Raw genomic sequence first — 23,441 nt, forward strand, 5'->3', positions numbered from 1 at the left:
ATCCCATCTTAGAGAGGGTATACGGCCTGAAAGGGCTTATTTCTGAACATTTGGGAACCTATTCGATTCGACTAAAGTTCGTTTAGCGCTGTGTGCTGAAAGAGGACTGGATGCCCGACTGAATTTGTCATTCATTGAACAATGTTCACACATTTTAATTACCAATAAAAACTGTCCTGCTGCATTTTGGTAAATAATACAGTTACATTTATTCTTTTAGCTGAAACTTTTCTTCAAAGCGATTTACAATGTTAAGCTACTTAATTATTTATTAATTTATGTAACAGGGTAATTTTACTGGAGCAATTTAGGGGAAGCTCCTTGATCAAAGGTACTACAGCTGGAGGTGGGAATCGAACCTGCGACCTTTTGGTACAAATGCTCTAGCCATCACACTACCAGCTGTTCCCCTATTTGTAACGCCATTCATATTAAGACTAAAATGCCATTTATATTAAGACTAATACCAGGTTTAATAAAATGTGGGCACCTCTCTTTGGAGGTATACCAGGCAAGGCCAACTGGGACGAGACCCTGAGGTCGGCCCAGGAACCGCTGGAGGGATTATATCTGCCGGTTGGCCTGGCAGTGGCTGGGGATCACCCCAGTTACGCTGGTAGTTGTGAGGAACGGTGACATCTGGGATTCTCTGCCCTCCCTATTGCCATCGCAACCCTAGAAGGACAAACAGGGAAGAAAATGGATGGATGGATGGATGGATGGATGGATAGATGGATAAAATATGTCAAAATTTAATAAGGCATGCTGGGGTGCAAAATAAGGCTCAACTTTTCACTCAGGACATGGACAGCAGCTTTGGACCTGTCAAAACTACGGGCAGCGGCGCCAGTTAATCCAGCACCACGGACAGCAGCACCTCAGTCAGTCCCGCACCAAGATCAACAACCTGTAGTTGCTTCAGAACCTTGGACAGCGCACACTAGAACCATGGACAGCAACATTTGGTTAGGAGGGACCATGGACTGCTGGTCTGGTCTATCCAGGACCATTGGCAGTGACCTCTATCAACTCAAAACAAAGGACAGCCATCTAGCTGTTGATTAGTAACCCCTGACAGCGACCTAAGGCGGCTCCAGATGACATTGATGGTGACCTCTGACAAATCCCAGAACCACGCCTGATTGAGAAACGATGTATGAAAGATGATAAATCGAACTAAAGAGATGCTGCACGTCTGAAAATGTTTGGTTAGGGTCGATTGGAAAACAGTTTGGACGTCATCCCTCAACCAGCTTTGGTGGTTGGGATTGTTGGGACAGTTCGGACATCATGATGTCCGAACTGTCCCAACAATCCCAACCAATGGGCAAATTCCACACACTGGGCCGATGACCTGGTCTTTTTATGGGACTTTTGGATTCCTATTGTCCTCTAACACCATGTCCCTGAGAAGTTGACAAGGTCTAGACAGAAGCCACAAAAGCCACATCACGCACCTTCAAGAGGACCAAGGAAGGCGCCTGTGGAGGTCGCCTTCTTTCCAGGCTTCATCACTGCAAGATTGTGTCCTTGAAAGTGAATGAAAATGTTATTTGCATAAATTTTTGTGATTACTTTTGCATCACAAAATGCCTGTCATTTGCACTTCAATCATGCACACTAGGTGTTTAATTAAAGGGTGGTTATTCGAGTGTTGGTATTTATGCATTATAAGCGCTCTGCACGACGCCCTCTCTGAACACTGATCAGCAGAACTGGAACCGGAGACCCACTCATGTTCATTCCAATAATTTTCACTCGACTCTAATACAAAGTTGTACGCCGGCTCCTCAGCTTGCAAACAGTTTGGATCAGAAGTACCTGCCGCTTGTTTTGTTCGTAACTCCAATTGTCACTCTGGCAATTAGGCAGAATCAATAAATAGTTAAATAATAACGCAAAAATACAGAAAAAAGAACATCTTCTGATTTATTTACCGGTTATGTTTGATAAAAATCTTAGATATAGCTGTAACAAATAAAAACTACGCTGCGAGATTTTTTTATCAAAACATTTGTATTAAATATAATCAATATGAACTCATTTAAAGTAACAGATGATAAAAATGCTTCCAAAAATACTCTAACTGATGTACAGCGTTCAGCATCTTCTTACTGACCGCTGCCGCTAAGGAACGGCAGATATTTTCAGTAAACACCGTGGAAGCGAGTTGAACTGAAGTGGCTCCGTGTTTCCGTTTCACTTCCGTGCTCTTTACCGCCGCAGGTCCACGTTTGCTCCGCCGCGTGCGGAAATTTTACAGCGGAAACGAGGGAGGAAAACGTAAACGTATATAAACGAATAGGCTGGGAAACGTCCATAACTCAGCCGTTCTTAGCATGTGGGACCAGAGTATTTTTAAATGCAGGATTTGCCTTCTGTTGATTTTTTTTTTTTGCCTGTTCTCTGCGGTTTGTGAGCCAGCACTTCTGTTCGATGAAATATATCCAAGTAAAACCCCAAGACGGCCAGCGTACCCGCTGTCTCTTTGTCTCCGGCGGACGTCTCGGCCTCGATGGTCGAAAAATGGGAAAAGCAAAAAGTGCTGAGGGTGGGGTCACTCCGGACACAGACGCCCCGGGAATAAGGAGATTATCCCCAAAGTGGCCGCGCTCTGTGCCCCTCGCTCGGCTGCTTCAGGTCAGGATTACAGCGATCTCCTTACGGCAGAACGGGATTAAACGCGCGGATCGCTTCAACTTTTCACAAACTAGCTCAGCGCTGGTCTGGGACAGATGTCAAAAGTTTACCTACAACTCCCTCCCTTTTCACCAAAGAAACTTACAGTGTTCAGCTACTTACAATATTTACCTATTTATACATCTGGGTAATTTCTACAGTATCAGTTTAAGGTAAGTACCTTAATCAAGGGTACTGTAGAGGGAGGCGTGGTTCGAACCCGGGTCCTTCGAGTCCGAAGGTAGCAACTCCAGGTGCTACGCCCCCTGCAGTCCCCCCAAAAAGTTCTCTGGATATTCAGGAGGGTGACAACAGGTCATTAAACGTCAGTTCTTTGGCTGGGTGACAGGGCGAGCTGTTGCCCAGAAACACTTCAGTTCCTATAAATCATGAGTCCTCGGTGTGTAAAGTGTGTGCGGAGGTGTGCGAACCCCCTGCCCCCGCCTGGTCGCCGTGGAGGCGGTCTCACCTGCGCTGTCAGCACATCCCTCCCTCCTGCTGCCAAAGCAATTCAATTAGCGCTCCCAGCGCCGGTAGATCGAGATGAAGCCGCACGAAGCCGCAGGGCCTCCGTAACTGAACGCGACCGTGACCGCCGGCTGGTCCTCGCTCCCCAAACGCCCCCGTGACCGGTGCAAAACCCTGGCTCCCACAGCATCTGCTCGGTGTTTCTCGTGCTGCCAGACGCTCGTGGCCATCTAATGAAAACAGCTTGAATAACAGAGCGTGCCGATGAGGAGACGGGTGCAGCCTGGCTGGGGACAGGGGGCGCTCTCACAGCAAAGTTGTGAGGATATTGATTCAGCCAATGTTAGGCAGTACAGAAAAAGTCACTCGAGAGGTCAGCACCCCCAACCCCCCCCCACCGCTGCCCCCACACGCCACAGGGTCAGGTGAGCTCTGGTCATGACTCGGACTCAGTTGCCATGACAATGCATTTTTACTGGCATTCGAGAGACGCCGAAAATCCAGCGGTAGAAACATTGCCTTCGGTTTCTGAAAAACAGCTACAATATGTACAATTTGTGAAAGAAACCGAAACCTTAATAAAAAGCTACGTAGAGGACCGTCCACGTGGCAGGTGGATCAGCGGGTAGTGCTGGTGCCTCGCAGCCCCCGGCAGTGCATCTGAATCTAGCTCAGTCTGAGTGGAATTTTCAAGTTCTCCCTGTGTTTGTGCGGGTTTCTGCAAAGTGCTCTGGTTTCCTCCCACACTTCAAAGACGCCTGAATTGCCCACAGTATGTATCTAGAAGCAGAGAACAATACAGGCTATGCACTGTGCTTTGCCTCGCAAACTTGTAGAATGTTCCAGACTCTCTGCTCCCAGCAGCCTGGAGAGAGGGAGCAGAGGGAGCAGGTTCCTCAGGCTGCTCACATTCCGTGCAAAAACCGGCAAATGCAGGAGATGCAAACAGTTGTAACACGGTCAGGAAACCGGTAAACACAGCGTATTTCAGGAACGTTTCCAAAAACCCAACAAGGAGCGTGAATCGATCGTCTGTGCGAACATGGTTGTCTTACCACGTTTTGCCTGTCTGAAGAGGGCAACTTTGTGAAGGGTGTTGGGCAACATGAAAGAAGTATATGTATAAATGAGCGTTAAGCCCACACACGTCTCCTGGAGGAAGACCAGCTCCCATGGCCTGCTGGACCAGGCTGGAGCAGGCTGAACCAGGCTGGTGGGGCTCGCAGATCCGTGGGCCGTGAGGCGGCCAGTCACCCCGATTAGCGAGCGGCCTGCACTGTAATTACGGTGGGATAATCACTCAGTCTGCGACTCTCAGCCGCGATTAGCTCGTCAGATTAGCGGCACAAGCGGCTTTGCGTGTGTGGCGCAGGGTCCCGATCTGTTTCGTGGAAACACTGAGGGGCTCGAGAAGAAGCTATTTTCACCGCCATCACAGAGACTCATATGAAGAACGTGCTGCTTTTCCAGGCGCTCACATGGGTATTTTAAGAGCTTGTTGGACATGCGCACGTGTGTGTGTGTGTGTGTGTGTGTGTGTGTGTGTGTGTGTGTGTGTGTGTGTGTGTGTGTGTGTGTGTCACATACCCTGCTACTTCTGGTGTTGTGCAACGCACTCGACCTTCGTCTGAGACCAACAGACTCAAATACTTTTCCAGACCAAGATACTCACATGTAGAGTGGTTGGCAGAATTCCTCCCTTTGTATCATTTTTATTCTTATGATTATGCTAATATATATGATCATAAAAATATCAAATACATCTTTAATGTTTAATTGTATATGCATGTATATGTACATACATACATACAAATACATACACACACATATCCGTAAACGTGTATATATTCATATATTTAAATGTGCAATCAGTGTTCGGCATATATATGTAAAATTCATGTACTGTATTCTGTACATGCATATATACACACAGTATATCAGCATATACACATATTCATATATACATATACACATATATGTATTATATATAATATAACCTTGAAGTATATACTGTATATAATACACACACACACACACACACACAGAGTTGAAGGTTAAAGAGACAGTAAGAGCCTGATTCTGTGTTAAAAAAATTAAGGTAAGTGTTGATGGGACATGATGTCATCTGTCATTGCAACTGTCATGGCAAACATCTAAAACAAAAAGTGTCTTGTTTGGTGAGTTAATGTATATGTATGTACATATATATATCGTCATGTCTATTCATTTGAATACTTACATAGATATATTTGTACAATAATACACATATGACTGTCAGGCACATTCCGATTTTTAAGTTGTAAAAATTTTTAAAAAGTTCATATTCGAATTGAAAAAATATGAGACATTTTAAATATTCCAGCCGAAGTCTTTGTCAATCATCGTAAAATTCCGTTGTTAATACGATATTGAAAGACACGAAGATTGCGCTTGGATACAAACTCTTGATCCGGAAGGATCTCAGAAAGAGCAATTTTTGAAGACGTGCGGACACCATTACTCTGAGGCCTCGTTTCAATATGCACGTCGAGTCTCCGGCTCCGGTGTTAAACACTTGACACTTTCAACATGTTAAACACTTTGGCTTGACAGCAAACCTTCGCCTCAGATCACAGGGTTTTTGATGTCACTGAATTTCAATGGCGGAAATTCGTCCTATCGAACTTTCAAAGTTATCGCTCCGCCGACTTCTCAGGATAAGGAGTCAGGCCACGGTTAATGACGTTAGAGAAAACACGGTGAATTTGATGAGCTTTTTTTTAAGATTCAGTTTTGGCAGTTGGTAACATTTCCCAGTCACTTTTAATCAGAGTGAAACAAGGCTAGAGAGAAATGGAGCATCAGTGCTGGAAAATATGAAAGTGTAAAATTAATACCGAGAGTCAGAGTAACTCAATTTATATAATCCCTGCATTTTCTACTGGAGTTTATATGCAGTCATTCGCTGCTTAACGACGTTTCATTTAACGACTGACTGCATATATGATGGTGGTCCCATAAGATTATATAATGGAGCTGAAAAATTCATATCGACTATCGAAGTCCTAGCTTTGACGTCACGATGGCTACGACGTAGCTAGTCGACAAGAATTTTTTTTTACGTGTTCATGGTGGTGCAGCTATAAACAAACCTACTACTCTGCCAGTCATATAAAATATAGCACATACAATTATGTACAGTACATAATACTTTATAATAACAACACCTATCTTACTGGTTCATGTATTTACTATACTGTACTTTTTATCCTTATTTTACAAGGTACCCTTTCTACTCATAAAAAAGTTTACTGTAAAGCAGTATGCTGTGTTACGCCGGGAGCAGCATAAAAAAATCTCTTGTTTACTGCATCTTTTGACTGCATTAAGGCTATACCACTTAGGTGTGTATAAGTACACTCTATGACTGAGGTTATATCATCTAGGTTTGTAGAAGTACACTCTATGATCAAGGCTATACCATCTAGGTGTGTATAAGTACACTATATGATCGAGGCTATACTATCTAGGTGTGTATAAGTACACTAGATGATTGAGGCTATACCACCTAGGTGTGTATAAGTACACTCTATGACTGAGGTTATATCATCTAGGTTTGTATAAATACACTATATGATCGAGGCTATACCATCTAGGTGTGTATAAGTACACTCCATGACGTTCACACAACAACAAAATCGCTGAACGATGCATTTCTCAGAACTCATCTCTGTCGTTAAGTGGCACATGTCTGTAGTCCAAAAATATTCCTTCAGAGTTTATATATTCCTTAAAACTCTCATCTGAGTTTATTTAATCTATACAGATTCCTACAGAGCTTATATAATCCATGCAACTCTTATCGGAGCTGATATAATAATTGCAACTCCATTCAATTTATATAATCCGTGTAGCTCCCAAAAGAAATTCATATAATGCATACAATTCCTTCCAGAGTTGAATTAACACTGAAGAATTTGCTGTGAATTTGGATTTTCCACCTCTGCAGAATATGTGATTTCAACTGACCTCTTCCTTATGCCCAGTGGTCTCCTCCTTCCTCACCACGATCAGTTACTAAAGACGGCGTTGACTCGGCCGCACCGACACCAAATTCAGACATATTTCGGTGCCGAAAAGAGTAAATATGAAGCATCTGTAACAGGTGCAGGTTGGTGAAATACAAAAGCAGCTCCGTCATGGTGACTCCCTCATTAAGGACTGATATGTAGAGGACCCCGTGACCCCCTCTCCTGGAGGCCCTTCACAAGTTTCACTTCATCACGTTAACAAAAGAGCCCGTGTTCCAGTTCTCATCACACAAAGCACTTCTGGTTACGACTGTCTGATTTCTGTTTGGAGACTGTTGTTCTTGAACCTGGGTTAAGTGCTCCGCAGGTAAGTAAGTGTGAATCCTCTAAGGGAAAACACGTTAAAGAGCGTGTCATGAAGCAGATTTGCCCGAGAATGCAGTAATCCAACATGAGCAACGGTGGGTTGAAACAGCTTCTCTAATCCACTTGGTTTTTGCTTTCCTTAGGGATTTATGGATAGGGTCACTTTTTCTGTGACTTTTAATGGGACCTTGTTTTGGACCAGCTGTTTAAAGCCTTCCAAGGATGGATGCTTACCCAAGATTGTGGAAGTGTCTGGTTGGGTGAAAGTGGGTTTCTAGAATATTGTAATCATTTCTCCATTTCCACAAATTAATGGAAAACAAAACCAACCTCTGGCTCTGAATAAAACCCAGCATTTCATTGGTTGCCAAAGAATACAATTCAGACAGAACTTGATCTCATGAAAGTAACCATTTCGATGTACCTGAAACCCCTCAACAACTTCAACAAGACATTAACCCTCAGAATTACAGAACTCCTCTGTTTCCAAACCCCAACTTCCTCATTCCTGGCCTGCACCTTCTTGGAATAAAGTCTTGAAATGGCCTTATTGGCTGAACCTGCCTCTTGTTGGCTTCAGGTGTGACGCTCCATAAAAGGGAAGGGGGTGTGGCCAGGGCTCCATGTCCATGAAAGGAAGGGGGTGTGGCCAGGGCTCCATGTCCATGAAAGGAAGGGGGTGTGGCCAGGGCTCCATGTCCATGAAAGCAAAGGGGTGTGGCCAGGGCTCCATGTCCGTGAAAGGAAGGGGGTGTGGCCAGGGCTTCACACCGCCGCGCAGTGATGGGCTGCAGCATTAAAACCATGAGTTGGAAACCAGCAAATATGATGCTTCAGATATGAAATAGGTTTTCTTGGCTGAATAAAATAATGAACAGAGTTAGAAATAATTGGCATAAAGATGACCCTCAAGCTGTATGCTTGTGGTATGTCGCGGTATGCTATAAAAACCATATAAAACATCCTTGGCGAACGCTGGTATGGCAGTTATTTTTTTCTGAAAAGTAACGTGAAAAATGTTCCTCTTTCTTCATTTATCAGGACATTCTTTCAAGCCCTTTCTTCTCATCAGTGGCTTTATTCTTACCTACATATACCATAAATTCCAAACGAATTAGGATGGATGGGTGAACATATTCATAAATTAATGATGCTTACCTAATCTTGCAAAATTGATTTTGTGAAATGTCTGCTTGTTGTAGATCAAACACGACCTGTGTTTGTTGAGACTTGGCAGTAGAGAGCAGCCCAACAGGACAGGCATGCGGGATTACATAAATTAAACTCTCTCCCACAGTGTTTATAGCTTGTGTCCCGTGTTTACGAATTTTGTGATCAATGCCGAATTGGTCAGTGATTTGTTTTGAATCGGAGTTTGTGTTTTTATTTTCAATCATTTCAAATTGGACTCAGTTTTAATGCAGCTTCAGGTGAGTAGTCATTTATTTATTAATTATCATTAACTGCTTGTCCATTGCAGGGTCACGGTGGTCCAGAGCCTAGCCTGGAACACAGGGATGATGCATAAGATACCAGTCCATCTGACAGTAACCACACTCATTCACTCATTCCCTCATTCCCTCACTCACTCACTCACTCACTCACTCACACACACACACACACACAAAGGGCAATTTAGAATGACAAATATACCTGAAACTGATCTTCTTGTACCGTGGGGGGGAACCAGAGCACCTCGAAGAAACCCAGGTGAACATGGGTAGAAAATAAGTGAACCCCAAGTCGCATTGGTTAAACCGGCAGTAGGTGATTAGAATCAGGTGTGTAAATCAGAATCATATGTTCATTTTATAGGTTTAAGGGTTAGCATTTAGATTTTATACTTTTAATTTAATAGTTTACACAAGAATAATGACCATCCCTAGGGATTCACATTCAAGCGGCACTGTATATCCATCTCTGTGGTGGAGGACGGGGACTGTCGGCCCTGGAAGGTTCTCCCTGGTTGAGGCTAAAAGGGATAAATAGGTGCGCTTGTGCAGTTGAGTCACCACAACGTGATGCTTGGTGGCCCCGGTGATGGTCCCATGGTCCCGGGACCTGGGGTGCTGCCATTTTACCCAGGGCTTTTTCTGCTCCACTTGCTCCTGTCATTTAGTCTCACTTAACTCCTGCTAGAGATGTACGGCACTGAGCTCTAGGGAGCATGTAAAGCGTCCATAATGAAGCACACAGATGATTCTGCAACGGTAGTTTTTTTCCCCTTGTTTCCAAGGTTTGGACTGATTCATCTGATTGCAGAACAAATTCCAGCAAAGGAAGAACAAGGAAGCCAGAGGAATGATTTGTGCGGGAGGAGCGAACGCGTTACTGAAAGTGACAGACAAACGCATCGGTGTTGCCTGTTGTTCCAGATGGCGGGGAAACGGAAGGTGATTCGATTGGGATGGCGCCACAGCGACCCCATCGCAGCCGAGCTGCGTCGTGCGCCGACGAACGTTGATGATAATGTGCGAAAGGCTCGAAGCGCAGGAATGCTTCGCTCCTCGACAAAATTTGACATAGAAATGTTTGATCGTCAGGTGATTTTGGAAAATGCACATCCACCTCCCCGCTGAAAAGATTTTTTCTTCCCCTTTTTGTGAAGACTGGCATAATAGACGTCGAGATCAGACGCAGGGAACTGTTGCAAATGATGCACAAAAATAATATTCCTCAAAACAGAACGCTGGATTGAATCCCAACCCGATTTAGAGGGATTTAAAAATAACCCCACATGAAGGTTGAGCATTGTTAATTCTTTGTTTTCTCCAAGCCAACTTATGATGTCAGATTTTCATAGTAAGCAACTTAACCATTTATCCAATTAAGTACTTTGATCGAAGCTACTCCAGCATCCCTCAAACTGTGAGGTAACAGCATAAACTACTGCTCCGCCTGCTGGACAGTCACAGTATTGCATGCTAAAAAATCACTCAAAATACTGTGGTGATTTTTATATGTCATCTCGGAAGAGCTCTGCAGAACCAGAACAAGGAAACAAACCATCATTTGGTTATTAAAAGGACGGGACATCAAGCAAGCTGGACGCAAACAACCCAAAATGTGTTCTGTTTCACACTGACCCACCCTGGGTTCACCTTTAACTCAGAATTTTTTCAGCATTTCCAAAAAACACGCTGCGGCGCACAGTTCTTCCCAGTTAGTGCAGCTTCCCTCATTTCCAGACTTCTACAATTATCCGTCACCGCGAGGGGAACAATATGCTCGCCAGATGACCGGCCTTGGTCCCCGGTACTGGAGGCATGGACTCGAGTGCGCTTCCAGGTGCTCCTCATGCCAGAACAGCCTCTGCCATGGTCTTACCGCAAGCAAACTGGTGTTGAGTACAAGAGCTGCAGGCAGCCAATGACGTGCGAGAAGTCGCCTTGGGGGCGGAGCTCGTGCAAGCAAGAGACTACGGAACCCCCGCGGCAGTGGTGCCGCTTTGGAAACCTTGGGGAAGCTGGGACTTGTTTTGAAGTGACCGCAGGATGACTCGGTATCGATCCCCTTTGTTTGAGAAAGGACTTGTCTCTGGGCCCGTGGCAGACCCGTCCGTTAGAGGTGGCGGGTCGCTGATTGAGTCGAGCATCTCGGTGACATGACGGGGGCAAGCGAACGAGTGGCCTAACAGATGCTGTCCTCTCCACTCATGCGGTTCCTCGTTCTGTCCTCTCATTTCTTATCGATCTCCCTTTAAGGGTATAGATTACCGCTTCTCTTAATTCAGACTCTGACTGAAGCTGCCAGGTGTGTTCGGCCTGGCTGGTCTTCGCCTCTGTAACGTAGACAAGTGGTCGAACTCAACACGCCCCCTAGAGGAGAGTCTTCCCTTCTTTTTTTGAAACTCATCTCTTCCACTGATTGCGGTGAAACCAGGTTCTCCAGATCGTGCTTGTAACCGTTTTGTGATGCTGACCATCTGCTTCGGGGAGATTAAAGAAGCACAACTTTTCTGGAGTCTTCACCCAGAGTAAGACACATCTTCACGTGGAACCAGTAGAACAGACAGCTCTGCTCATGCTGGTGTTCGAGGCTCTGCCAATTATTTTGTAATATTTAATGCCGCTTACTCCTCCAGAGTTGTTACTCCACAATCGTTTCGAATTTATTCCTTTCGCACGTTTCCATTTCAAAGCGAGGGGTTTTGAAGTTACACCTGTCACTACACGTTAACGTCATATGTATAATATGAAATTATGAATATGAAATTTTCATTCTGACTTCAAAAACTGCAATTCCATCCCAAAACCTAAGCGTGCAATTGCTCAAAAAGCGGTGCTGTATTAAAACAAAATTTGGGGTAGAATTAGAGTTTCCAAAACCTTATAGTTTTGAACTACTGTGTAACTTCAGATTTGAGGTGAGAAGTAGCTTCATGTTCAGTCAAGAGGTCATTGACAGGGTCAGTGATCGGGTCAATGATCAGGGTCAATGAGAGAACTGGTGAAAGTGTTAATGACAGGAACAAGGAAGGGGGTCAATGAAAAGGTCAATAACAGGGTTAATGGTAGTTAAAACCTTATCATTTTAAGCTCTTGCTGAACTTAACCTTTTAGGTAAGAAGCTAAGAAGTATCTTCATGTACAGTCAAAAGATCAGGTTCAATGACAGTGACAGTGATAGGGTCAATCATTGGTTCAATGAGAAGGTCAATGACAGCGTCAATGAGATTGTTAGGAATAGGGTCAATGAGAAGGTTATCAATAGTGTCAATGATAAGTTAATTTGCAGGGTCAATGATAGGGTCAATGATTGTGCTGATGATCGGCTCAGTTACAGGGTCAAGATAGGGCCTTTGAGAAATCAATGACAGAGTCGGTGGTAGGTTCAATGACAGGATCAACAAGAAGGTCAGTGAGGGTCAGTGACAGATAGGAGGAACAACATGGAGAAGGTTTATTGAGCAGGGAAACGAGCTCAATTGAGGCATGATACACCAAACATACTGTTGGTGTGTAACATACATGTATCCTTCATATGCTCTGAGACACACATGCTGCTAAATGCTCGTGTCCACACAAATTCCAGGTCCTGGTACAGTTAATAGCAGTTTATACTGTTCCTGCCAGCTCCCCTCTAGTCAATTGTACACTGTAGAGAAGCTCAACCTTCTGTTCCCACTAACGATCCAGATTTTTTGGTATAATCTCATGACAAAAACCATGCTTTGATATATGAAATGTACAATATTTTTCATTTCACATGCCATATTTACACCTACAGGAAAAAGAAACCATCCTCGATTTCTGCCCAGTAAACAAATTTATAACTTATTCCAAATGAATAATTGATCAAATCCTCAGATACAGTGTGGTAAGAGATTATTATTATTACAATCTCATCTCTGTTTCTTTTTCTCATTTTCGCAGATGTGCACCATTCTAAATATAAACAGTTCACATTTTCAAGCCCAGTGAAATCAGAAATACTTTACAGTTTCCCTGTGGTTCAGTGCTGTTGAGAAGTGCATTTTGTGTCTGGATCAGAAATAAGACCATAAATAGCTGCGTTTAATATGCCTGTCCACCGATTTTGGAAGCACCTACATGGGACTTTTCGCACAATACAGTTCAGTCACTTTTACCCACATAATTGATTGGTAGGAAAATGAGCGTATTTGTACATTTTACGCACACGCTACTTCAGTTTTATGGTGCATAATGGAGGTACAGATTTCCCCGGTTTTATTGCTTTTGGCAGGAGGGGCTGGAATATATTTTCATAACAATGCTGCCGGGTGGAGAAGTAGCTTTCCTGTTCGGTTTTATTTTTGCAAGAGTTAGTACAGTTATAAGTACTATCAATTTATTGATCTTGCTGCATCGAGATACAGTAATATGTCCAAGGAAACTCGCATCATGACATTTGTATTCTAAGATATTTGCAGTGATTCACCAATTTACACAGGAGTGTGATTTTTACTGTTGTAATTCAGGGCAAACACCTTGCTCAGAGGCACCACAACAAGAGTGGATCTAACCCTAATTCCTAATCCTAATCCTGCCTCGTTTACTAACCCTAACCCTAACCTTAACCCAAACCCAAACCATAACCCTAACCCTAATGTAAAGCTAACCCTAATTGCTAACCCTAACCCTTTCTCTAAGCCTTCCCATAACCCTTACCCTAATTCCTAACCCTAACTCTTTCCCTTATCATAACCTAACCCTAACCTGAACCTCTGACGCTTGTAGGATTTACTACTTGAGAAAACCCTTCAAAAGAACTCAATTTAAACCCATACACTACAGTTCACAGACAAAAGATATAAACCCAAGCTCTTGAAGTTCTCAAGCATTTCTCAATTCAAGTTTCGAATGGCAGTTACGATGCAGAAAAGCACTGTTAATTAGATACTGCGGGGACATGGGTCTAAACCCCAGTGGTCAAGAAATTCTAGCGTATCAGTTTAAATCCTGGTGGCTGGGAACCTCTAGAGCACCTCAAGTGCACACGCTTAAATTTCAGTGGTAGGTCTGTAAGTACACGGGTTTAAATCCCAGTGGCTGGTAAACTCTAGCGTTTGGGTTTAAATCCCGGTGGCTGGGAAGTAGTAGGACATGGTTTTAGACTCCAGTGGTGGGGAAGTGTTAGTGCTGTAGAGAGGGTCAAATCCTAGACGGGGGTCTTGTGGTTCGTCTTGAGAATCCTCTTCAACTTCACGTGGGCCATTAAAACCACAGCTGTGAATATGAATCACAGAAAGTGGTTAATGGTAAAGCTGTAAATGTTTATCTTCCACGATAAAAGGCCTTTGCAAAGCAAGCAAAGAAAGTGAGGGAACGACATAATTCAAATGATAAATTTAAGTGTATTTTGAGCATTTGGGGTAATTATGCTGACAAAGTAGAGCTGGGAGGAGGTAATTGCATCATTCAGCTAAAAGACCAAATTGGCCTCGTTTCAGGGGTGACAATATTCACCCCCCCCCCCCACACACACACACACCACACTGCCAGCTTAACTTATTCATTTTTTTCCATCAACTGCACAGCCCCCCGCCTCACACATACTCGATGTATTTCCATTATGAGATCCATACCTGTGACAGCCTCGCTCCACCACCTTGACCCATGTAAAGCCTAATTTATCAGTTGTTCTTTTCAAGAGCAAGGGTGCAGAGTGGAGATTGAAGGCTGTAAGCACAGATCATCACACACACACTCACACACACAGCTATGGACAAAGGAAACTGCTATGCAAATTAACTGTATGAACCAAACACGTTCCCATGCGTAGCTTTCCCATTCGTCCCAACGGCCCCCAATAACATCGTGAAGGCAACGAATCCGAGAAAAGGATACGATGCTTTAACGGCTCACGCTCAAAGGTTCTCGAGGGAACAAACCTTATAATTTGCTCTGGACATAATCGAACCCGCTGCATTCCGAGCCAATGGGACCGTGACATATTCGGCACCGTCAAATTTCATTGGGTCGTTTGATAAATATTTATGAACTCGTGCTGCTGATTGTTTCTATGTTGATTTTTTAATTTGCTCTGCCCTTTGGATTCATTGAGTAAAACAAAGGTGTAAAGGGGACCATTTAGAGTAAATAAAATGCAAGACCTCAGGTGAGAGGGAAATTACATGCGCCGCATGGAGAGGAACAACAGCTCCGCTCAGGTGGGTGTGTGAGTGGAGGGCGAGGTGCTGGGTTATGTTTACGATATCAATATTAATATTCTGCAATGAAAATTAGCATGATATAAGTGTTGGTTCGGGACTCTCCTAGTGTCGATGTCTGCATTTCAAACATGAAATATGGACTCATTTGTCTGCTTGATGTCCAGCACATTCCACTAAGTCTTATCCGGTACTCAGATCCCCTCTTTTGACCTTTAACCCCCTTTCAGTTGCACAATGGTCCACCGGTACATAGAGGGAGCCTCAACCACAGCGCCACCTGCTGGGCAGCACATACAGAACCTCTGCGTCTGACATAAACACCGGTGCCATCATTCTCCACGGGCGGCCCCTTGGAAAGGTGTAATCCGCTCAAAATTGGGGGATTTGCAAGACAGATGTGCGTTAACACGGAATCAGTCCCCTGAGACGGAAAGTCTTAATTACGGAAACCATATTCAGTTTGAAATTGGATTACAGTCAACTGGTAAGCCAGGTGAGCAGACCTCGCAATCCATCGCAATTAATACTTTGTCTATTGATCCCGCTTTTTGTCTTTTTTTTTTTTCCCAGTGCAGAAGGTCAGCAAAGGCTCATTCGACCACATCGCGGTGCCCTGCGAGAGAAATGGTGCAATTTAATTGCTTTTCGTTGTGCCGCTTTCACCTTTAACACTTAGAGCACCCTCCGCTTCCTCATATTTACTCTGGTTCTCCATCAAAGTTATAACAGCTGCATTGAGGAAGACTCTACAATCAGCCACCTCCCCAACTCTTGCTATATAAGTGTCATTTAGGGATAGCTATAAATATATATTTCATATCTATTTATAGGATTTGCGCTGCTTTAGCTATAGACGCAAAAGGACTGGCTTATATCCTTATACACATGACACACCCAGGATGGGATGCCAGTGTGTCGCAAGGCACGCCAAGCGGGACTCAAACCCCAGACTACAAGAGAGCGGGCACAGGCCGAACCCGCTGCGCCACTGCACCCGCTCCCAACACACAAGTAGTGCAGGTGTAAAAAATAACTGAAGCCTAAGTTGTACTGGTCACACCAAGTAGGTAAATCATAGTCCTTTACTCATTTTATATGAGTATTTAAAATTCACATTTTTTAAAGTTTATTTCAGTGTCTTATACTAGAATAATTATTGCCCCTGTAGGGTTCACATACTTTAAAGCAGCACTGTGTCATGTGATATATATCCCTTTATTGTACCATGGGATGATAATATAAGGAGCTATAATTTTGTATATGATGTCAATATTCTTATATGGATATAAAAAGTACTAATCAAAAACCTGGTCTTAAGGCCTAAAAGCGATTGTTAGAGTCCCATAACACTGGACTCTATACCATCTTATTTATTATACAGAAACACCACATCGTTGTATCCGATTTTGAAACAAGCAGGCTGAATTCAGACCTCTGGCAGCTGGACTTGGCACGATGTGAGAAAGACTGAATTTTTAGCATCTGTACAGCATTTCATACCTTAACATTGACACCCTCTGTGTAAAAGCAAAGAAGTTGGTGCTTGCTACTTCCAAAGTACACACACACACACACACACACACACACACACACACACACACACACACACACACACACACACACTTTCATAACCGCTTGTCCCATACGGGGTCACGGGGAACCGGAGCCTACCCGGTAACACAGGGCGTAAGGCCGGAGGGGGAGGGGACACACCCAGGACGGGACGCCAGTCCATCGCAAGGCGGGACTCGAACCCCAGACCCACCGGAGAGCAGGACTGTGGTCCAACCCACTGCGCCACCGCACCCCCTCACTTCTAACGTACTTTTTTTTTTTTAAGCTGATTGGATATCCCACTGATGATATTTACCATGGTATGGTGGAATTGCAAATATGCCTCACTGTATCATAAACTCTCTCTCCGTGCTCTGTTTTCGCTCCTCTATTCCAGTGAGCGCATTTCAGCTGTTTTCTTACACCCTACACCTAATATGGCAAATAAAACAATCTCAGTTCAGCTGAACCGGCGGTCACTGTGTCCAGACTTCCTATCACCTGATTGGTGAGCAGCTTGCCAGGTTCTTAATGGACCGCTGTACAGGGGGAGCTCTTCTGACCTCAACCGCCAAGCCTGGGGGCAGCGTCCAGCTCAGGTGAGCAGCTCTTGCTACCTCTGCTCACTGCCCTCTCAGCAGATGTCCACTCCCTCCCTCGAACACACCTTTTTTCGTCGCCCAAAACCTTCCAGGTAAAAAATTGGATTTGCCGCGGTGTGTTTCTGTGTGACGTGCAGCACAGTCAGGTGAGCTGAGCTGCTGCTTTTTAAAAAAAAAAAAAAAAAAAAAAAAAAAAAAAAAAAAAAAAAAAGGCTTTATGGAGACAAAGCTGAATACAGGCCAACCCCACTCTATGTTCCCAGCCCTTCAGGCTCAGCAATACTTGGGTGCAGCTCCATCAGCAGAAGCCTGAAAACTGTTCAACAATAAACAAAATCTACCTCCGTTTCTGGTTGCTTTTATGCCTTTGCATTGGTTAGGAACATTAAAAAGGGGCAGCTGGTAGCATAGTAGTTTGAGCGGCTGCTTTTGGATCCGAAGGTTGCAGGTTTGAATCCCACCTCCAGCTGTAGACTGCTTGACAAAAGTAGTTACCCTGAACTGCTCTGGTACAGTTACTGACCAACCAATTTCAAGAACCTCCAGTCCTGAGCAGGGTCACAGCAAACTTGAGCCTATCCCAGAGACAGTGGGTGCAGGGCTTTGGGGGTACACTTGGATCCCGTTTGTTGCAACTCTTCAGGCACATCAGAATAGGTTATTGTGGGAACACCTAGGCAGAAGGGAACTGGAGCTTTCTGGCCCTTTGTGAAAGGAAACAAGAGGCCGGACCGACATGCCTGCGGTGAACGAACTGCTACGGGATCCAGGAAGGAGAAAAAGCAGAACCCCACCTCTTTCAGGAACCTTGACCTCCTCATGTCGCAGAGTGCGGTATGTGGTACGGCATGTAGAACCGTCTCATCCACCAGCCCACGGAAAGCCTTCATCGTGCTTCTTGCCTACTAATTGTTGGGGGGGGACAAATCACAGAAATTGGGAAAGCACATGAAAATAATGCACCGGAACATCTGACAATGAAAGCAAAAAGGCTCTAATTAATTTCCGTCCCTCTCTTGTCATCTTTTGGTACAAAGTTGCGCTTTTTTAAATTGTAGTGAGCAGAACTAAGCCACCGGAACACGGGACAAGTTTCCTGTTCAAACACAGATATGACAAAGCCATGAATAAAAATATTTTCCGTTATGCAAGAGGCGCCCTCTTGACTCCCCTTCCAACTTCGCATCATCACGTTCGATGGGCGTCGCCAGCCGCAGTCGCCATCATTCCAGTCACCATGACGACTCACCGGCCCCTGGCGGGAGACCGACCAGAAGGACAAGAGGCTTTCTTAACCCTGGGGTGCTGCCACTTTGAACACTATGAGCAGAACGTGGAGAAGAAAGGGGAAAAACACCTCCTCTTCCTTCTTTCGTGCCACTAAGCCTCATTAAGTTGTCTCCTTTTCCACCGCGGCACGGACACCTTCACCTCAGGTGCCAACGAGACCCGTTAGAGGCGAGTAACCCTCGTCCGCCCGTGGTGGGCCACCTGTCGAGCGACAAGCCTTGATACGAAGAGCCCACGGCTGAGATGCTTGCATCATATCCTCCAACAGATGTTTTAATATTCCTCGTTCGCTCCGAGCGCCATCCATCCCAGCCCTTTTTAGTTTTGAGGGACTTTGAAGAGATGCTCCCGTTGCTTAATGGGGTGGCAGGTGGGAGTCACTGCCCCCGAGGGGCAGCAAAGGCTGGCAAGAGCAGAAGGGGGCTCACCGATGAGCGTCGCTCAACCATCGCACGGCCTCCCCGCCGAGCACCCGCACCAACCCTCCAGGCCCAGGTTTGAGGTGAAGCGCCGTCACGCTGAGAGCGCTGCCGCTTTCTCTTCGCCGCTGCCCTGATTATCTTGTCACTCTCGTTAAGAGGTTATTGGCTGTGCATCCAAATGAGTCTCATAGTTCGGGAAATAACAGCATTTCAGGGGTTTAATACTAATCCAGAAAGGAAAAAAAAAAAAAGACACTGTTTTGGCACGTAACCCAAGTTTTAACGTGTTATTATTCCTAAAAATGCCCGGCAACCGCCTCATTCAAAATAACGTTCGATGACGGGACTTAAGTAGCCGTTACCAAAGTGTTTGCCAACGAAGCCGCTGCTTTGTTATTAGCGGAAACTGCTGGTGTCAATTATTCCGTTTCATTCGGATAGACTCGTTAACCCTTCTCGTTCTCTCAAAGAGCTCCGCATCGCAGCTAATTGACTTTGCTCCCTGCCTCTGTAATTAAATCCTTACATCAGAGGACCTGCGATGAGCTCGACGCTCTCGGCTCTCCAGAACAATCGGCTCCGTGTTCAGATTGGGCAACTTTGAGCCACGTTTCCGGAAAGCCTTCTTTGTTCCGTTCTTCTGAGAGCGAATAAACGGAAATCTTGCTGTAGGGGGCAGCGCTTGGGGAAGCGGAGGCTTGTTGCATCTAACAGTGAACGGGAGGCACTGATATGTGTAGCCGACACGGCTTGACCCCAGATGCCCTTCCGGCGGCACCGTCATTGGCTTCAATCCCGCTGTACTTTGGGCTCCTTCCTTTACTGGAGATTTATTGTAAGGCTTCATCCCGACGTGATGAGATTGCACCTCGGGTTCTTGGGATGTTGCGTGACCTGTTGACTGCAGAATGTTGCCCAGGCAACTGGTGTGACACCTAATGCAAATGAACACAGGGCCACCTTCCTTTTGTTTTTTTTACCAGGATTTACTCATTAGTGTGCTTGTACATTTGGGCTGGGGAGGGCGCGGTGGCGCAGTGGGTTTGGCTGGGGCCCGCTGTGTGGTGGGTCTGGGGTTTGAGCCCCGCTTGGGGTACCTTGCAGCCAGCAGACTGGCACCCCATCCTGGGTGTGTCCCCTCCCCCTTCAGCCTTGTTGCCGTGACCCGCTCGGGACAAGCGGTTTCAGTCAATGCGTGTGTGTCTACACATTTGGACCAGCAATGTCTGTGACCTCTGACCCCTCTAGTGTATAGAACTGGTGTCTCTATCTGGAGCTTCTACTGATTGCCGATATTTGGCCTTGCCCAGTAACGTAAGAAAGTGGTCAGCGTTGCTTGGTTTATTAAAATGTAAAGGGGCGAGTCACGCTTGGATTGATCCTCCGTTTCCACTTCCTCTGCATTCAAGACGTGTCTCTGGAACCCACCCAGAGTCTCTACTCTGCATTCAGGAGGTTCTCTGATGTAAATCTTACCTTTTCCCCATGCTCTTCTCAGCAGCCGTAGCGTTTCAGAAATGAAACGCTTAAGTAGAGAAATAAGTGAAACCTCAAGGTTTACTATATTACGACACACATGCCATCATCGCTCATTTTCCTTTGAGATTATAGTCATGTATGGCTTATACCGATGGCCATTTCTCCAAGGCATCCTGGTGAACTTCGAACGAAGAAGCGCATGCAAGCTGGCAAAAATGAACAAAAATGCTTCTTCTGAGCTTTTCCGCTACGCACCTTGAAGGCCGCATCAGTATACTTGTAAGGCACAAAATCCCCTCTCCGTAAAACTGGCCCAGGTATAGACAGGGCAGCTAAAATGTACCGAATATCCCCAGGAAGTGGAGATCCCTTTGGTTTTCCACCCATGTAATTACCTCGGAGGAGAGCAGAGAGGGACTCCGATTTATTATGTTGAGTAGGGAATTGAAGAGAGGCCAACGGGTGAGAAAATATCTAATCCGGCCAAATTGCTGCTTTGTTTATTAATGAGCGACACCACGGCTCAATCCTACTGCTTGTAAAGCGCTTGCAATGTTTATGTTTTGTGTTACATTGGCGGGGGGGCAGGTGGACCAGTGGCTTGATACGTTACCTTGCAATTGAATCTCAAAGCCACGATACTGCTGCAATACCCTTGATCAAAGCAATTACCCTGAGCCGATGCAGTAAAAAATATCCAGGCATATAAATCCGTTAGTACCTTAAATCACTGTTAGTACCTTAGTCAGCACCTTAGTGGACAAACCTACCATTGGAAGCCACCTTGGAGAAAGTAGCTAAATAAGTAAATGTAAAATTTTGATTTAACCACTGGCAGCTTTAAGAGCCCTTTTCTGTACGGAGTGATACAAACGACAAAGACGTCATTTTACCACTCTCTTTTTCTCTTCTCTTACCCTAGTTACCCTTCCGACTCGCGAAAAAGATGACTATGAAAGGGTCATTTCTGAGAGATGTTTCACCCTGTTTTTACTGCCTGCCGGCAGAAGACACAAGGGTCTGTATGCAAAAATCCCAATCGCTGACATGGAACTCGTCTTCGCGTTACTTAACAGTTACACAAAATCCCATTTCTGCTCCGAAACAGAATCCTGAGAGCGTTTACCGCAGACGCAAATTCCGCACGACTCCGGGCGAAATCCACTTGTATGATTTGCATTGAAATTTTATTGCGGTTTGGCGGTGAGGGAGATAAAGGGCGGCGCTGGATTTCTCTACCTCCCCCTCCCACCTGTGAGGGGGGTCCCAGTTCTCCGCAGGTCCCCGGGGACCGAGGGATTGTGTCAGATATTGTTTTGTGTGTTGAGGCGAGGAATCCGGATAAGGGACAGGCAGCCGTTCCTCCTGGCTCATCCGCCTGCTCCCTAATGGAGATTTCATAGCCAAAGTTGGGAATTAATTCTGAAAGACACCGAATCGGGGATGACACGCCTGTTATGTAATTCTCTCGCCCGTGAGAGCGCTCGGCTCCGGCACGCTTCAGGAGGGCTTCCATTGCTTCCATTGTTTCTCCTTTCAGGCCACAACAAAAGTGAGGCATCCTCATTTATGGCAATATTCACACAGCTGTGTTCGGAAATGGGACTGTGATTACCAGCTCCGTGAAAGCGAGTTTCCCTCCAGTTTTCTTACGCCTTACACAACTTTGATGGAGTTCTTCAAATGTAATATAGCTCATCTTGCAAGAAGGACCTATTCATTTCTCAGGTGTTTTAAACACCTGTATGGTGTTGAAGTATTAACTGGCCGTGCAGGTGAGGACATGAACGTCAAATGGACAGATGCTGAGATCAGAGCTGCCAACAGAGTCTGTTGGAGAATACTAGTTGTCCAGTATGTCAACCGACCTGAGAGGAACTAACCAACGCAGGTGAGAGGTACTAGAAGGGCAGGGGGTGTGTGGATTCTGATGTGGTGAAGGAAAGATAGGTCCATGTGTTACTGAACATCAGAAACATCAATGCGTCTCCGTAAGCACCGGCTTAAAACTCATAAAATATTGTTTCCCCCCGACCCAATGATGGCCCACACTAACTCAATGATGATCCACATTGATCCAACGTTGTCTTGATGTTGACCCGACACTGATCCCCACGAACACGACACTGACTCAGCATTAACCCAACATCAACCCATACTGACCCATTACAACGACATTAACCCAAAACTGATTCAACACTAACGTAACATTGACCCACACTGGAGCAACACTGACTCAACATTAACCCAACAGTATTTCAGCATTTCCTCAGCAATGACTCAACACTGACCAAACACCAATTCAACTTTGACTCATCACTGAACCAACACTGACTCAATTTCACCATCCCATTAATGGAAAGGGTTACCATTTGTGCTTGGTCCTGGGGGCAAACTCCCTCTCCCCAGAGCTGTTTGTTCTGTGTCGGTTATTTCGAGCTTGAAATCTTCCCAAAAGCCTACATTTGTGGTGGACTATTCATTGAAGCCCTGGGCATGTCAGAAACAGACTAAAAATGGGGTTATCCTGAAGACAGGCAGCACGTTTGCTGGGCTGAATTCCCAGCTGAGTTGGAGATGGGGACACAGCAAATTGGTGTCTCTTCGGAACGACTGTGAGCCCGGTGACCAGTGCAGGTTTGAGACTCGGCTCGGCTCCCTGGGAATGTGTTTTTACAGGCGTACAAATATGAGAGCGGTGTATATTTAGAACATGTGATCTATAGTAGACATACAATACTGGCACTTTGGGAATACACCTATATTCTCTAAGGAGGCTGAAGGAATTTGGCATTTTAATTTTTGATTCTGACATATTTGCAGGATTTATTATGTTATATACACACACACACACTTTCTGAATCGCTTGTCCCATACGGGGTCGCGGGGAACCGGAGCCTAACCCGGCAACACAGGGTGTAGGGCTGGACGAGGA

This window comes from Scleropages formosus, chromosome 15 (assembly GCF_900964775.1).
Source record: "Scleropages formosus chromosome 15, fSclFor1.1, whole genome shotgun sequence".
In the NCBI taxonomy this organism is placed as follows: Eukaryota; Metazoa; Chordata; class Actinopteri; order Osteoglossiformes; family Osteoglossidae; genus Scleropages; species Scleropages formosus.